This window comes from Podarcis cretensis (genome assembly GCF_951804945.1).
Source record: "Podarcis cretensis genome assembly, chromosome: 13".
NCBI classification, from domain to species: domain Eukaryota; kingdom Metazoa; phylum Chordata; class Lepidosauria; order Squamata; family Lacertidae; genus Podarcis; species Podarcis cretensis.
Window position 1 is genome coordinate 17615904 of NC_137182.1, and position 13108 is coordinate 17629011.

Consider the following 13108-nt stretch of genomic DNA (forward strand, 5'->3'; position numbering starts at 1 on the left):
GCTCCACACATCTTTCCACAGTGGGAGACATAGGTTTCCTGGCGGGAGTTGATCACGGTGAGGATTTGCGAAACTTGCCTTCCTCTTCGCTCGTTACAGGAAGAGAATGCAACTGAAGAACTTGTTGTTGTTTAGTCGTTTAGTCGACTCCGACTCTTCGTGACCCCATGGACCAGAGAACGCCAGGCACTCCTGTCCTCCACTGCCCCCCGCAGCTTGGTCAGACTCATGCTGGTAACCTCGAAAACACTATCCAACCATCTCGTCCTCTGTCGCCCCCTTCTCCTTGTGCCCTCCATCTTTCCCAACATCAGGGTCTTCTCCAGGGAGTCTTCTCTTCTCATGAGGTGGCCAAAGTACTGGAGCCTCAGCTTCACAATCTGTCCTTCCAGTGAGCACTCGGGGCTGATTTCCTTCAGAATGGAGAGGTTTGATCTTCTTGCAGTCCATGGGACTCTCAAGAGTCTCCTCCAGCACCATAATTCAAAAGCATCAATTCTTCGGCGATCAGCCTTCTTTATGGTCCAGCTCTCACTTCCATACATCACTACTGGGAAAACCATAGCTTTAACTATACGGACCTTTGTTGGCAAGGTGATGTCTCTACTTCTCAAGATGCTGTCTAGGCCTGTCATTGCCCTTCTCCCAAGAAGCAGGCGTCTTTTAATTTCGTGGCTGCTGTCACCATCTGCAGTGATCATGGAGCCCAAGAAAGTAAAATCTCTCACTGCCTCCATTTCTTCCCCTTCTATTTGCCAGGAGGTGATGGGACCAGTAGCCATGATCTTCGTTTTTTTGATGTTGAGCTTCAGACCATATTTTGCACTCTCCTCTTTCACCCTCAATAAAAGGTTCTTTAATTCCTCCTCACTTTCTGCCATCAAGGTTGTGTCATCTGCATATCTGAGGTTGTTGATATTTCTTCCGGCAATCTTAATTCCGGCTAGGGATTCATCCAGCCCAGCCTTTCGCATGATGAATTCTGCATATAAGTTAAATAAGCAGGGAGACAAAATGCAGCCTTGTCGTACTCCTTTCCCAATTTTGAACCAGTCAGTTGTTCCATATCCAGTTCTAACTGTAGCTTCTTGTCCCACATAGAGATTTCTCAGGAGACAGATGAGGTGATCAGGCACTCCCATTTCTTTAAGAACTTGCCATAGTTTGCCATGGTCGACACAGTCAAAGGCTTTTGCATAGTCAATGAAGCAGAAGTAAATGTCTTTCTGGAACTCTCTAGCTTTCTCCATAATCCAGCGCATGTTTGCAATTTGGTCTCTGGTTCCTCTGCCTCTTCTAAATCCAGCTTGCACTTCTGGGAGTTCTCGGTCCACATACTGCTTGAGCCTTCCTTGTAGAATTTTAAGCATAACCTTGCTAGCGTGAGAAATTAGTGCAATTGTGCGATAGTTGGAGCATTCTTTGGCACTGCCCTTCTTTGGGATTGGGATGTAGACTGATCTTCTCCAATCTTCTGGCCACTGCTGAGTTTTCCAAACTTGCTGGCATATTGAGTGTAGCACCTTAACAGCATCATCTTTTAAAATTTTAAATAGTTCAGCTGGAATACCATCACTTCCACTGGCCTTGTTATTTGCAGTGCTTTCTAAGGCCCATTTGACTTCACTCTCCAGGATGTCTGGCTCAAGGTCAGCAACCACACTACCTGGGGTATATGAGACATCCGTTTCTTTCTGGTATAATTCCTCTGTGTATTCTTGCCACCTCTTCTTGATGTCTTCTGCTTCTGTTAGGTCCTTTCCACTTTTGTCCTTTATTATGGAAATCTTTGTACGAAATGTTCCTTTCATATCTCCAATTTTCTTGAACAGATCTCTGGTACTTCCCATTCTATTGCTTTCCTCTATTTCTTTGCATTGCTTGTTTAAGAAGGTCTTCTTGTCTCTCCTTGCTATTCTTTGGGAATCTGCATTCAATTTCCTGTATGTTTCACGATCTCCCTTGCATTTTGCTTGCCTTCTCTCCCCCGCTATTTGTAAGGCCTCATTGGACAGCCACTTTGCTTTCTTGCATTTCCTTTTCATTGGGATGGTTTTCGTTGCTGCCTCCTGTATAATGTTACGAGCCCCTCCATCCATAGTTCTTCAGGCACTCTGTCCACCAAATCTAAATCCTTAAACCTGTTCCTCACTTCCACTGTGTATTCATAAGGGATTTGACTTAGATTGTATCTTACCGGCCCAGTGGTTTTTCCTACTTTCTTCAGTTTAAGCTTGAATTTTGCTATAAGAAGCTGATGATCTGAGCCACAGTCAGCTCCAGGTCTTGTTTTTGCTGACTGTATAGAGCTTCTCCATCTTTGGCTGCAGAGAATATAATCAATCTGATTTCGATGCTGCCCATCTGGTGATGTCCATGTGTAGAGTCGTCTCTTGTGTTGTTGGAAAAGCGTGTTTGTGATGACCAGCTTGTTCTCTTGACAGAACTCTATTAGCCTTTGCCCTGCTTCGTTTTGATCTCCAAGGCCAAACTTGCCAGTTGTTCCTTTTATCTCTTGACTCCCTACTTTAGCATTCCAATCCCCTATAATGAGAAGAACATCCTTCTTTGGTGTCACTTCTATAAGGTGTTGTAAGTCTTCATAGAATTGGTCAATTTCAGTTTCTTCAGCACCAGTAGTTGGTGCATAAACTTGGATTACTGTGATGTTAAAAGGTCTGCCTTGGATTCGTATCGAGATCATTCTATCATTTTTGAGATTGCATCCCAGTACAGCTTTTGCCACTCTTTTGTTGACTATGAGGGCCACTCCATTTCTTTTACGGGTTTCTTGCCCACAGTAGTAGATATGATGGTCATCCGAACTGAATTCACCCATTCCCGTCCATTTTAGTTCACTGATGCCCAGGATGTCAATATTTATTCTTGCCATCTCATTTTTGACCACCTCCAACTTACCCATGTTCATGGTTCTTACATTCCAGGTTCCTATGCAATATTTTTCTTTACAGCATTGGACTTTCCTTTCGCTTCCAGGCATATCCGCAACTGAGCGTCCTTTCGGCTTTGGCCCAGCCGCTTCATCAGCTCTGGATCTACTTGTACTTGCCCTCCGCTCTTCCCCAGTAGCATGTTGGACGCCTTCCGACCTGAGGGGCTCATCTTCCAGCGTCATAACTTTTATATGCCTGTTGTCTTTGTCCATGGAGTTTTCTTGGCAGGGATACTGGAGTGGCTTACCGGTTCCTCCTCCAGGTGGATCACGTTTGGTCAAAACTCTCCACTATGACCTGTTCATCTTGGGTGCCCTGCTCGGCATAGTTCATAGCTTCTCTGAGTTCTTCAAGCCCCTTCGCCACGGCAAGGCAGTGATCCATGAAGGGGACTGAAGAACTAGGACAGAGTAAAACAAAATCTAATGTACTGAGATCAAGCACCAGCAAAGGCCTGGGAGCTCAAAGGTGTTTTTAAGAGACACCTGGATGTCATTACTGTGGATGCTTGCCTGAGCTCAGAGGCAACAAGTCATGCGTTATGTACCACTAGAGCTAAATCGAGACAAAGCCTAATTATGCTGCACTGATGGGTAATAAAACTGCTAGTGCAACACCACAAGTCAGGGCATATTGGCTGGGTTGCCTTGGCAATGGGGACACACTCTCCTCTCCAGAACACAGGCAGAGTGAGCATAATATGAGGGCTTTGCTTGCACTCCGTCACACAGCCAAATCTTATTAGCTATTTGTGGAGATACTCTGGGATAACTAATTGACTAGAATCGCATGGTGAAGGCCTTTCAAGTTAAAAAAATACACAGAGGAGATGGTAAGGAAGCAGCAGACCAGCAGTTCAATTGCAACAGAAAGGTGTCTGAAATCTATCGAGACGATTGGGCATCAATACTGGCCAGTTCATTTACACAAATTAACATCATGGAGATTTCCCTACAAAACTGAAACAGGATTATCTCACCTGCACCAAAATGTGTAGGGTTAATTTGTGGTTAGTAGTGAATGAAAGGCATTCTGCACAATGTGTACAAAATGGGAATCATATATTATTCCAGGACTGGAGATATACCACTACAGTGGTACCTTGGGTTAAGAACTTAATTCGTTCTGGAGGTCTGTTCTTAACCTGAAACTGTTCTTAACCTGAGGTACCGCTTTAGCTAATGCGACCTCCTGCTGCCGCCGCGCCATCACCGCCCAATTTCTGTTCTCATCCTGAAGCAAAGTTCTTAACCCAAGGTTCTATTTCTGGGTTAGTGGAGTCTGTAACCTGAAGTGTCTGTAACCCGAGGTACCACTGTACTGCACTGGCAAAACAGCTGCCATATCTAATGTGTGCTCAGGCCAGGGGGAAATACAGAACTGGAAAACACAAAAACAGATTAAAAAGCACACACACACACACTAGCATATTTGGAAACATGTTACAGCACACCAGCCAGGGATCTCACTGCCACCCATGCGCCATGCAGGAATAGAGGGAGCCCATCTGGTCAAGCCAGTATTCACATTGCCACATACCCTAATATGCAAGAAATATAGACAACTAGCCACAGGCTGTTAAAGCAGCAACGGTCAGGAAATTGTTGGTTTGAACCACACCGAAGGGTAAAAAAAGGTTACTCCCCCCTCCCAAAAAAATACTATACAAAGAAGACATAAAAATCAGGTAGCAGGAATAGCAGCAGCAAGGAAAAGGAACACTGTTTGTTCTCAGGGTGTTGCTGGATCAAATCCATACAAAAGGATTCCTTCCAATTTCCTTGTAGGCACCATTTATTGAAAAAATGGGATGGCTAATGCATACAAACAAATGCACACATGCTCCCAGGGGCAAGGGAATGGGAGGGAAGCCAGCGGGAGAGAAGTTTCCTGTACTTTTTAAATATATTGTAACATTATGAACCACTTAGAAACAATTGTAGTTCAGCGGTATATGAATTGTTTAGATAAATAAAAGTCAATACCCTTAAACCGCTCAGGACCGCAATACTTCATGGACCGCCGCTTTTCATATGAACCTACCTGGACCCTGAGATCGTCTTCTGAGGCTTTTCTTCGTGTGCCTCCTTACTGAGAGGTCCAGAGGGTGGCAACACGAGAACGGGGCCTTCTCTGCAGTGGCTCCCCATCTGTGGAATGCTCTCCCCAGGGAAGTTTGCCTGGCGCCTTCATTGCACACCTTTGGGTGCCAGGCAAAAACATTCCTTTTTAACCAGACCTTTGGTTTACCTGATCTGACATCCCATGCCCTTTTAAAATGCAGCTCTTTTTTGGGGGGGGGGTGTTATAGGGTTATTGTTTTTATTTTTATTTTATATATTGTGATTTTTTTCTGTGAACTGCCTTGAGACCTCCGGGTATAAGGCAGTATATAAATTCAATCAATCAATCAGTTGGTCTCAAATAAAGTTGTGCCACTGATAGTGTCAGGGCTCTGAATTGAAGGGGTACAGGATATTGCACATGTGTGATCTTCCCCAGTGCAGTTCATGCCCTGCCAGTGACTCTGCACCTTTTAACCTGTTTCACCAGCATGCATATCTTGAGTTGTTCTGCCAGCACCTCTGCCTGGGCAGTGGCATATCGGACATTCTGTTTTGGTGTACTGGGGCTTCCACCGAATCTTATTGTGCTGGAGGATCTCCAGTGGTGCTCATAGCCTCCAAAATTTGTTCTAGATACCTGTTTTCTAAGGGCTCGTTCACACTTCCACTTGCCTGCTCCTTAAACCCCCTCTTTAGTGTTCAGCTGGAAATCCAGATTGCCAATTGTTCCGATTGAGCACTAAAGAGTGGCTTTTCCCAAGGGAGAGCAGCTGGATAAAAGGCAGTGTGGAGGAGTCTTAAATTGGAAGTTTGGGCTGAGATTAATAAAGTTTTCACCAAGGAACAGGTGGGTGTTAGGCCTGGGCATCCTACAGTCAATAACTGTGTGGTTGCCCAATACACTTTGCTGCCTGAGGCAAAAGGACAAGATGGCACCTCCTCTACTGATGGTGGGCCAGAATTTCCGCTGCAACCTGAGAGCTGCCTCACTCTGACTAATGGTGGGGCTGGCCCTGTGTCCGCCATCTGATGAATAAAATACATAGATAAAACAAATATATGAATAATAATCAGAAATTGTATGCTGCACAATTGCAGCCAAAATTATAAACTGATAAGGGGAAATGTTCTCAGAAGCACTGGGACTTGCCACGTGTTCCAAGGAACTCTATCTTCTGCATGAGCCTATAGTGACCCATTTTATAAACATAATTATACATTTGAATCATAAAATTGCAGAGCAGCACCAGATGTAGGGTGGTGTGGGTGGTTCCCTGCACAGGGCACCGAGCTAAGGGGGTACAAAATAACAATAATAATTAAAAAACCTGTATTTATAGGGGTAAATATATAAGTAAAATAATAATAATGATAATAATAATTTTAAAACCTATATTTATATGGATAGATATACAAGTTAACAGGGGGGAAAACTGTAACAAAAGGAATTGTTGTGAAAATAAGAAAAATCTGGGGGAGAGGGCTGCCAAATTTTGTCCTTGCTTAGGGTGCCCTATTACCAAGTCCACCCCTGTTGCAGAGTTGGAAGGTACCCCAAGGGTCATCTAGTCAAACCCCCAGTATTCAGTTTCCACTTTTTTTTAAAAAAATGATAATTTCACTTTAACAAAAAATTAATAGTAACCCACATGGCGTAACCTCAGGGGAGGCAGGAGGGCAGGCTGCCCCCCTCCAAATCAATCAATCAATCAATCAATCAATCAAACAAACAAACAAATAAATAATACTTAAATAAAAGTAGAAATTGTGGAAAGATTTTGACAGATTTTTCTGAGCGCTTGGGGTCAAAAGGAAGTAATTTAGAACTGTTCTTGAGACATTTCATTCCAAATCTGCTCGGCAGACCTGGATGGAGGATGCTGATAGGTGTCTTGCCCCCTCAGCATAAATCCTGGCTACGCCCATGGTAACCCATTTACATTATTTTAAATAAAATCGAAATGTGGTTGCTTAGCCTCCCTTCAAGTGTCCCTATTTTCCAGGGACATCCCTGATTTAGAGAAGCCGGTTTCTGATTTGATCCTGGAATGTCCCACTTTTCCTTAGGACGTCGCTATTTTTCATTGGAGAAATGTTGGAGGGTTATGGAGTTATCCCAGCCGACTGAAGGCAATCCTGTGTAAGGAAGTTTTTTTTTTAAAAAAAAAGTTTCATGTTTTATTATGTTTTTATATATGTTGGAAGCTGCCCAGAGCGGCTGGAGCAACTCAATAAAACGTGTGGGGTATAAATAGTAAAATTATCATTCTGGAATGGGAAGTCCCTATTTTCAGCGGAGAAATGTTGGAGGGTATGAAACACCCGTCTTGTTAAGTTACAGTAAGGGAAGTGGGAGCCGGCAGATAGGGAAAACTACAGCTCCCAGAAGCCTTTGCAACTCCTCCTCCCCAAGCATCCCCGGCCGCCAAGCATCCCGTGTTCAGCTCGCGGGCGGTGAGCCAATGGGCGAAGTCAGGCATCGCTCAGGCAAGCAGCACGTGGGGGCCATGCTGCCCAATGGCAGGGCCGGGAGTGCATCTAGCCATATGAGAAGAGGCAGAGAAGGAGGAGTGAGCCCAAAAGAGGGGAAGGCGACGGGAAGCGAGGGGAGAGAGAAAGACTCCGACAAGAAAGCAGCAGCGGGGAGCAGCAGCTTCCGAAGTTGGGAAAGGCCCGGGGGAGGGAAGAAGGACAAGGCACTTTGCAGCAAAGGTAAGGGGAGGGAGACATTGATAATAATAATAATAATAATAATAATAATAATAATAATGCAAACTCAAATGAATAAATGCATCTGTTTATTTCCATCGCCTCGTTCTCCGCATGGATGCAATAGGAGTATATATATATATATATATATATATATATCATTGCATCTCCTGGGCTGTCAAGGGGAGCGGGGAAGAAATGATTTTAGAGGAGCATTGTTCGAGAACGACCAGGGACCCATCACTTTCTCCCCACCCCAGCATCCCTGCAAGAGGTCCTAGAGAAAAGCAGGGCCCCTTCACCCCAGTGAGTTTACCTATTGCTAGTTTTAGATTGTAAAGTCATCGGGGCAAATGCCTGCTCGGTTTTCTCATTAAACCTGAGTGTAAATCTTGGTTGTTAAACTTTTTTTCTTTAAACGCAATGCACTTGGCACAATTTTAATAACTAGCCTTCCATTCCGTGTGCTTAGCACCAGAAGTGCATCGCTGTTTTTATTTCCCGAGAATACATACATCTATGCACCAGGATAGAAGTGAATTGTCTGCTCCCCCTGCCCCTCCCCCCCCCCCCCCCGCAGAGGGGTTGCAGCCAAATTATTTGGGCGAAATATTGTCAAGAACATTGGAGGTCTCGCTTGTTCCATCAGCCCTTGATAGGATTAAGATGACAAAGGGGTAAGACTTGGGTGGAGAAAGGAAGGTCTGAAGTTTTGAACTTCAGAGACCTTCAGAGGGAGAAAGGGATGCCTGCTTAGGTGTGTTTTGGAAGAATGGAAAGTTGAATCAAGAGAGACTTTCCTCCTTTTTATAAGTGCTAGCATGTAGGCATGACCTAGTGAAACTGACTGCCACAGGTTCAGATCAGAGACAAGGAAGTACTTGCACAGCACATATTGAAATTACCGAATGCTTGGTCACAACATGTGGTCATGGTTGATAACTTTAGATGGCTTTTAAAAGGTTTAACAAATCTTGTGGAACTTGGACCTGGCACTGGATATCAGTCTTAAGAGCCAAAATAGAGTCCATATTCTCAGGCAGTGTTGCATCAGAGATGTTTGGGAGCAGAACAAAGGAGGGCTTAATGTGCCCTTGTTGTGGGCTTCCAAAAAGCTACCATTGTGGAAAATAAGATGCTGAACTACACAGATCTTATACCTTGATATAGAATGCCATTCTTGCTAAATTTTACCTTACCATCCTAAATGTAACTGGGAAATCAGTATGGTGTGATCGAATCAATCATCTGCCAAAGCTTCCTTTGGTTCTTACTGAGTTTTTTTTTGTTTTGTTAATTCTTTTAAGGAAAGGTGTTGTAAGTCCTTAGGCTTATCAGGTAACAGGAGATTAGCAAGTTTAAGAAATCATCATTACCATCTCCTCCCCTGGCCTTGCCACACTTTTGTCAAATATTTTGCCTCAGCTGTTGACTTCATTTTGTCTCTGGGCAGATCATATTCTCTCTTGATAGTTTTCTGTAGGTCCTACAGTGTTATGTTGGCATGAGCTAAATGTTAAAAAAATAATAAGACAGCAACATGATAGAGAGCATAGGACACAGGAACCTTTAACTCAAACAAACACATATTTCACTACCCACTGAGAATGCCCATGTTATTTTTGCTGTTAAGGATATATGGAGCTGCCTCATGGTGACTCAAAACAATGGCTTAGTATTGTCTCCTCTGGCTGGTAGCTGGTCCACCAATGTTTTGGGCCACGATACCTTTTACAGCTCTGCGATGGCAGATCATTTTTAATTGGAGACACTGGGAATTAAACCTGGAAGCTTCCACATGTGGTCTTTCCCCCTTAGTTGTGACCCCCATCTCAGAGGACCCGAGAGACTGTTTTCTTTTTACTGGAAGAGTTTATGTGTAGTAAAAAGGCAAGAACATTGGTCAGTGATCCAGTCTGAGAAAATTGGAAGGCTTACGGTATTTAAAGGGCAAGTTATTGGTAACAAAATATTCCAGAGCCCCTATGATGAATATCTTGCCTCCATCGAAGCAATGCCACTCTCTGCTGTTGGAGTTCACGTGGGCTAAACAAGCAGGTACCAAACAGAGAATTCAGGGTGAGGGGGTAAATATTATTGAGATTTTACTTAGATGACCTCTGGTATATCATGTCGGAGACATCAAAGTTATATTGACATGTAAACCTGGGAAATCAAGAAAAACAGCTGAAAATTATGCTGGCCAAAACATTATTCTATAGAAGTCTGGGTGCTCTTTTGGTATATATCAGTATTTCACATCTCTAAGTTGAACAGTGAATTGTTTTCTTTTACTGTAGAAAGAGGACTGGAGTGTATAATTCATGATATTGGGAGTTCTTTGAAGGATGTTCTGGACTAAAGTGTGTGGGTAGGTTTTGTAGTTGTAGATCAGAGGGGCATCAGGATTATTGCTAAGTGCTTAAGCCCAGGCTGCTGACACACATTTGCAAGTGCTAATTTATTTGTACAGGAGCCTCTGGACAAGATAAGTTGGTAGCTGGCTGGGGTGGGGTGGGGGAGTCTTACCAACATGCCACTTTGGAGGGTGCCCAACTGCCTTATAAGCAAGATTAAAATATTTTTAAAATGGGGGGAGGAGTAGGTCAGGAGACATGTAAAAACCGCAGGGTTTGGGCCCCCTGAGACCCACCACTTTTGTCTGATCTTCCCATATGCCAAAGCAACGCAATAATGGGGCCGGAGGGAACCATGAGGTTATGAAGTCCGACACTGCAGCCCAGGCTTTCTTGTAAGTGTGCAGTTTTGACCTTATTTTAAGCAGCAAATTGGGAGCTTTCAGAGATGCTCTGTTTCATTCAAATCAGAGGCTGGGAACCTGGTTCCCTCATGTTGTTGGACTACAACTCCCATCATCCATGACCATTGGCCATATTAGCTGGGGCTGATGGAAGTTGGGAACCCAGCAATATCTGGAGAACTGCAGGTTCCCAGCCTCTGGTTTAAATGCTCTAGTTTTCAGACCATAGAGATGTTTGGAGGGACTATTCCAGTGTTAAAAGCTTGAGACTTTATATAAACGATTCCTTCCCACCACCATTTTTAAAAAGCACAAAATGTGTTCTGAGACATTCTGCCTGATACTGGTTCCAGCCAGAGCCCACAAACCCAAAGTGCTGCTTAGTTTTCTTAGCTTATTGTAAGCAAGATGAAAGATGCACTTTTAACTCACAGGTTCGTGGTATCTGTGCAGATATGAGGGATTTTAACTGTGCAACTGAGCAGCTCTTTACACATGTGTGTTATTTAAAAGTGGGAAAAAATAAGAATGTAGGCAGGCTCCATTGAAATCCATGGTTTGTTGGTTTTCCTCTCCCTCGCCTCATGTCATCTTTCACTGACTCCAATCAAAGACGGATTGCAGCCATAGATTTCAGGTATGACCTGTGTTACGAAAGCACAAAAATGACAGACTCAGCCTGTTTGAAGCCATGTGTTGGCTTCTTTAATAAATCAGAGTGAATAATGGGGAAAGCTGATCTTGATCAGTGTTTTTGTGCCTTGGCTGGCACCTTCCCACCCACTATCCTCCGCTAATCCAGAACGAGACCTGTCTGTTAAGTACCCATTGAACTTTCTTTACAAAGCAAAGAGGGCAGATTACTTGGGTTGGCTGGGCTGCATAGCCCTGTCTGTGGTTTGCCTGCCTTCTGAAGGTGGCACACGCTTGTAGAAATTACAGTTTTTAAAAACCTGGATACTTCTGCAGTCGGATGGCATAACATTTGGTGTAACAGTGGTGATCTGTTGTGCTTCTTAAGCTTCTTGGTCAGTGTCATTTCAGTGCTTTTGCCCCAATTGTCCAACGGGAGAATTAAGGTCAAGGGATTAGGTGGTAGAGAAGAGGAAGGACTTTAACGCGAGTTCTGTTAGGAACCAGTGTGGATAGCTAATCAGTGCTAGGGCACTGAGCCCTGTGCGTCGGTCCATATCTGATCCCTTGCAATGGCTGTGGACTGTCTCGTCTGAAGACCCGTTCCTGGGGAAAGTGCTTTAGTCCTCATGCCCTCATTGCGGGCTTTCCATAGGCCGTGAGAACAGGATCGTAGAACCATAGACTCCAACCCCCTGCAATGCAGGAATATACAGCTGTCTCTTATGGTGATTAAGGGACGCAGGTGGCGCTGTGGGTTAAAGCCTCAGCGCCTAGGGCTTGCCGATCGAAAGGTCGGCGGTTCGAATCCCTGCAGCGGGGTGCGCTCCCGCTGCTCGGTCCCAGCGCCTGCCAACCTAGCAGTTCGAAAGCACCTCCGGGTGCAAGTAGATAAATAGGGACCGCTTACCAGCGGGAAGGTAAACGGCGTTTCCGTGTGCGGCTCTGGCTCGCCAGAGCAGCGATGTCACGCTGGCCACGTGACCCGGAAGTGTCTCCGGACAGCGCTGGCCCCTGGCCTCTTAAGTGAGATGGGCGCACAACCCCAGAGTCTGTCAAGACTGGCCCGTACGGGCAGGGGTACCTTTACCTTTACCTTTACCTTATGGTGATTGAACTTGCAACCTTGATATTATCAGCCTCATGCTCTGAGCTTTTGGTCTGATGCAACAGGGCCCTTATGGGTGCAGTGCTCTTACGTTACAGACACAAAGTCTTCCTGAATACCAAGTCTGATGCTTTCTTTGTCTTGGGCAACAATGGACACTTAATATCTTGCTTTGCTCTCCTTATCTGTATACAGGAGACAGTGGATAGGAATTGAGGTTAGCTCTGTTGTCCTTCTTCCTAAGTGTCGGCTAAACTGTCACTGCAGACTCAAACTGGCTGAATACAACTGGTTAGTTTCTTATGGGGTGTTTCCATTTTGATCGGCTGGGTGGTGGTCATTATGGTCTAGATGTTGGGGAAACTGTGAGTGAAGGAAGTAGAGGATGGAGCACTTCTTAACATTTGCATTATTTTCTGTGCTTTAACCAGAATTCTTAAGACACTCCTTCTTTTTGTGTGTTAAATTTACTATTATCTGTCCAGGACTTTGGGATGAAGCAGGTGCCTACCTGCCTTTTATTATCAGTCCGCACTACAAGATGCATCAGTAAGTCTAGAAACACGTGGTATTTGTCATGATTTTTATTATTTATTGGTCCAAACAATAATTTTAAAGACCTTGCAATATGTTTATTGTGATGGAACTCTTACATCAATCAGGTAGAACAGGTACTGATCTAGAATAGCGGTTTTCAAGCTATATTCCCGGGTGCTTAGTGGTTCCTTGCCAGGTAATCCTGTACATGTTTACCTAGAAGTAAGTCCTGTTGGCTTCAATGGGATTTACTCCCAGGTAAGTGAGTATAGAATTACAGCTTTAGGAACTTATTGGAGGTTCTGCAATGGTTGTCTAACCATTTAGTTTGGCAGCATAT

The 13108-nt window shown here is 44.3% G+C and overlaps 1 protein-coding gene across 2 annotated transcripts in view; it reads left to right on the forward strand.

Moving 5' to 3' along the window:
* Nucleotides 1–7568: 7568 nt before the first annotated feature.
* Nucleotides 7569–13108, forward strand: part of ACLY (ATP citrate lyase) — a 63296-nt gene continuing 57756 nt past the window's right edge. For both annotated transcript variants that reach the window (XM_079949320.1, XM_079949321.1), the window contains exon 1: nucleotides 7569–7732. The gene's annotated coding sequence lies outside the window, so the exon portion shown is untranslated. The remainder of the gene's footprint in view (nucleotides 7733–13108) is intronic.